This window comes from Aplysia californica, unplaced genomic scaffold (assembly GCF_000002075.1).
Source record: "Aplysia californica isolate F4 #8 unplaced genomic scaffold, AplCal3.0 scaffold00018, whole genome shotgun sequence".
NCBI lineage: Eukaryota > Metazoa > Mollusca > Gastropoda > Aplysiida > Aplysiidae > Aplysia > Aplysia californica.
In genome coordinates this window covers 2,676,532-2,681,830 of record NW_004797288.1, presented here as the reverse complement: position 1 = coordinate 2,681,830, position 5,299 = coordinate 2,676,532, and positions in this window count along the sequence as shown.

The window sequence follows — 5,299 nt, the reverse complement described above, 5'->3', positions numbered from 1 at the left end:
TGATGATGATGATGATGATGATGATGATGATGATGATGATGATGATGATGATGATGATGATGATGATGATGATGATTATTATTATTATTATTGTTTCAGCTGAGACTGCCTCGGTTTTGTATTGTTCCATTTTTTTAAATCCCCGTTTTAACTAGTTTCGGATTTCAAGCGTCAACTGCTTCCATGACGATTCTTATATCTGGGGAAGCGGAAAAGGAATGGGGAGGGGGGGGGGGCAGCGTTACAGATGAATTTTGCAAAAGAATCTCTACAGGTTGTATGCAATCCATTAACTGATGGGATCTCTGTTCTCAGATATTCTCGGGGTGAAAATGGCGCCTTCAAATTCGACACAAACAGACAGGAATACCGAAGACAGACAAGTCGGGTCTTTAATAATCCCCCACATTGCCATTGCCACGGCTTTCTTGGTCTTCCTCTTCTTCAACTTCCTCTGGTACCGACGCAACAACAAACAGCGCTACAAACGAAAGTTCGAGAAACATCTCCACAGTATGATGTCGACGACGAGAAGAGTGACCGCCATGATGCGCCACAGTGACGCCATGATTAGTACAAATGACGTCAGCGCGACGGAGACGGATGTGGACACTGCGGTTGAAGAGTGGAGCAGATCTTCTGCCGCAGTAAAAGATAGTTCCGATGAAATTCGAGTGAACGTTGTGCCGTTGCCTTCGCAGTCGACAAAGTCTTTGATTCCTATTGGAGGCTGGCCTAGTCTGACGATGAATCGAGAATCCCCTGCAAAACTGTACCAGTCAGCGAGGGACAAAGGCTTGCTCACCGTGTGATGTTGAGCTTTGTTGAGTTAATAATTCTCGTGGTGTAGATATGTGGCTCTCAACCCCAAAGCGTGTGGTTGGTTTGAGTTCTGTACTCGCCCGACATCCCTCGTCGTTAAGCCCCTCGCACACTCTAGAGCGGTCAAAAATTCGTGACACAAGTTATTGTCAAATATCTCCTTAACTCTCGAACCAAAACTCCCCAGCTTTTGCACCGCGACTTGTATCAATTTGTCTTAACAGACTGATATTTTTGTGAACACCTGATAGCTATATTCTAGAAAAATCTTTAATAAATACTAATAAAAAAGCCCAGCGGATGTTTTCTATAGATTTTTAAAGGTTTACAGCTGGGACAATATATCTCTTTAAAAAGCAAGTCCGTCATATTTTTTTTTATAATCGCGAGATTTTGGGGGCTCCAGTGGCTAAGTGAGTAGTGAGTTTTGACTCAAGCAATGCCAAGCAAGTGTCGGTGACACGGTGATCAGATGGGGGATCAGATGTGTGGTCACTGGAGTGTGTCCTTGAGCAAGACACGACAACCCTAGCTCAAATTATAGGGCGCTGCACAGTGGCGACCGACAGTGACATTGTTTGTAAACTGTTCTGTATTTGTGTAATAGTGTGTATTTATGTATGTATTTATGTATGTATTTATGTATGTACGTATTTATAATTATGTATTTATGTATGTATGTTTGCTATTGTAAAACAAAGTGCCCTTCTGGGACAAATAAAAGTGTAATTTATTATCATTATTATTATTATTGAACGCTTGTTTTGAGAACTATTAGTGCAAAAAGGTGTTCACAAAATATTAATTTCTTGTAGGGCTATCTCTAGTTTTGTCAGTAAAAAGTGTTATTGGTGAGCTGTGACGTAGGTCATATGCGTACGCAACATGTGTGTGAGAAGCGGGGAGTGCTGTGAACAATTCCATTTTCAGCGTGAAGGAGATTCGTAGTATTTTATATTAATTTATGAAGGACCGTTTGTTTAAATTTAGCTTTAATTGTTTAGGAAAAATATGATTAGGTTAAGACAAATTGATACAAACTGATGTGCAAAGTAAGGGTGACATTGATTCATCCGTTAAAAAGATATTTGTGGATAAGTTGCGCCATGAATTTTGTTTCCAATGGTCGCAGGGCTGCGAAGTATGAGTATGACGTCACATCTTGTCGGTGAAGAGAAACGATAGAGCGAAAATCAAATTACAAACTGCTTCATTTGCATACTCGCAACCATGCGCCCTGTGGAAAACGTCCTATAGTGTGCGCAGGCCCAAGGGAATGTATGATTATGTTACCTTATCTGTGTGGCAACCCCCTAGCTCCGCTGGGCATCGGTATGGATGGAGTGTGTCTTACCGGCCTCAGTGCCATTGTGGTTAGACGAGGTATCCACTCCGGATGGGATCGGACGATCGGGCCGATCGCCCGACTCGATTGCCTCAAAAACAAACGTGTTTGTTTTCAGTTTCACGCGACCGAGTCGGGCAATCGGCCCGATCCAGCCGTAGTGGGCACCCCGTAGCTTCGCCGTCGCTCGCATAAGACGTGAGCTCGAGTCCTGAAAGGGAGGAATTTTTATCGAGTATCTCCGTTTTTCTGCCGGGATTTTGTATCCCTCTCAGTCTGGATTGGTATTGACGACATGAATTTTTGAAGCAGTCAACCTCCTAAATGATCAACATCGTGTCGATGGGACAATGAAACAGCTACAATTACCCTACGGGTCCACTGAGACGGCCACGGCCCGATCTTTTGTCGGGAGGAAGAAAATCGGTCGGGTCGTTTCCGTCTTGTGTGTCCACCAGTTCGGACAAGACACGTTTAGACGGTTGGCCTACTGACCGTATTATTCCACACACTGTGTCCCAAAGCTGTGTCCTCGGTACAGGACTATAAATAGTCGAGGTCAATGAACCCAAGGCGGGAATAAGAAATGAATGGGTTTTTAAAGGAAAATTGGTAAAATTGTTAATATGCATTTAAACCAAGTGGTTTGCGCGCAGACTTTGCTAATTTTGAGGCGCTGATTACGAATATGACATTAGAATTTTAATCTTAACTCAAAATTAATTAATTAATTTTTAGCTCCGGCGGGGCCTATCGCTCACGAGTCCAGACCCGGCCCGGCTAAAATTTAGCAAGCGTCTGTCCAACCGACATGTCTTTGTCGGAGCGTGATGTGCCGTATCTGTTGACTCAGCCAAACGGACTTTTCACTGATTTCTTAGTAAATAAACGGTGTTCCATTTCAACTACCGACTGTCCGAGAGACGGACGGTATCGCGTCGGTTCGAGTCCGTCGCAGTGGACACGGGCCCTTACAAATACTTTACGGTGTAGGTGAGTAATATACACGTGCACCCGGTATGATGCAACATTGTCGTATCCCCGCCACACGTGCTCAGAAATTTGAGGTGGAAAAATTAGAACACACAATTGAAAATATCAGAAATAGGTCAATGATGTTGGGAAAATTCTCCTACAGTTATGGTAAAGAGGGGCACATCTATACGATAGAGATCGTAATTTAATGCCCTGAGTGATTTTATGGGTTGTTTAGATATAATTCTTTAGTGCCATTGTTATTTGGATTAATCAAATGTTTTGTGCTGGCTCCTCTGGTTTTAAATGGATGCTGTTCATGATATGTAAAGGAAATATGTGCAGCAAAAGGGATTGTTCGTGTGTGTATGTGTGTGTGTATGTTTATGTGTGCGTGCTTGGACCTGAGAGAGAGAAAGAGTGAGTGAGAATGTGTGTATGTATATGTATGCATGTGTGTGTGTGTGTTTGTGTGTGTGTGTGTGAGAGAGAGAGAGAGAGAGAGAGAGAGAGAGAGAGAGAGAGAGAGAGAGAGGGGAGAGAAAGAAAGAGAGAGAGAGAGAGAGAGAGAGAGAGAGAGAGAGAAAGAGAGGCGTATGTGTGAGAGAGAGTGTATGTGTATGTACTTATAGCTGGGTGTGTTGATGTTCACATGAATATGACAAGGGGAAAGAAAGAGAGATAATAGAGAGAGAGGGGAGGGAGAGAGAGAGAGAGAGAGAGAGAGAGAGAGAGAGAGAGAGAGAGAGAGAGAGAGAGAGGGAGGGAGGGAGAGAGAGAGAGAGAGAGAGAGAGAGAGAGAGAGAGAGAGAGAGAGAGAGAGAGAGAGAGAGAGAGAGAGAGAGAGAGAGAGAAAGAGAGAGAGAGTCTAATCAAACCAATCACTACCGAATTTTCATTTCCTTTGTTTTTGGTAACAATGAATCAAACTGTACCCATGTACATTTCCTTTCTATCATGATGGTCTGTGTAGGGGGGGGGGGAGGGGGTGTTGTTGCTGTTGTTGGTGGTGGTGGGTTTTTGTTTCTTTTTCTTCTTCTTTTTGGGGGTTTTTGTTTGTTTGTTTGTTCGTTTGTTAGTTTGTTGTTGGGTTTTTTTACAGTTTCACATTCGTAGAAAAAACTGATGGTCCTTGTAATCGTTTCCAGGGCACCGTAATTGTGTTCAGCACTTGGCGAGTTAGGTGATACAGGCCTACTCATTATTTATAACATGCTTTCTCCTCCCTCTATTCTCTGCCACTAGCGTATAATAATGTGATGTAGCGGTAAGGCGCTTTGCTACCTCAGCCTAAAGACGTGAGTTTAATTCCCGTTTGGGATTTTTTTAAATCAAGCACCTGCGTGTTGTTCACCCCTTTCTGTTTTCGGACACGCAAGCCTATTAGTCTGTTCGTATTTCCATAGTTATAATAATTTTCTCACCCGTTGTTTTGGTTGGAAGTAGACCACGATAACCGCTTTCATATCATTAGTCGGAGATAAGGAAACTGAGTCATTATTCGAAACGAGAAGGAATAAAACCAAGTTAGTATTTTTTTCTATTTCCCTTAAACGACAACTTCGACGTCAAATTAATTTTCAGCTATTCTTAAAAACAGGTCTCTTTTACCGGGAGTTCAATCATTAGATGAAGAACTATCGAAATAGGTTCACTTGTTTTGATTTAATGGCCAAATCAGGGCCGATTATGTCAATTTTAGATTTCGTACCAAAAGAGGGCCCCGCATAATAGGTTTACCACCCTCGTAGATAAAGAGTTGAGAAATATTCTCCTATGCAGAGGCACTTATCTTGTTATTGTCAGACATTTACGAACGAACTGTTATATAAAGTCTTCTTAGGGGGCTCTCGTGGCCTAGAGGTTAAGGTGTTGGCCTCTCATCCAAAGGTCCCGGGTTCGAATCCGGGTAGCGACCGAAACATTTTCTTCTCTAAAATTGTCTCCTTTCGCCTCCTTTCCTGCTCTCTAGCAATATTCTGTCGTCTGCTTTCGTCTCCTCTTTCTGCCCTCACCCCCTCACCTCCTTTGCCCCCTCCTCTGGGCTCCTGACTCTTTCTGCGGCCTTTCTACTGCTACTCCTTGACTCCTTCTTACAGCTGTCTTTCTGCCACACTCCTGATCTTCTGGTAGGAAAGATCTACACCTAGCCTTCTC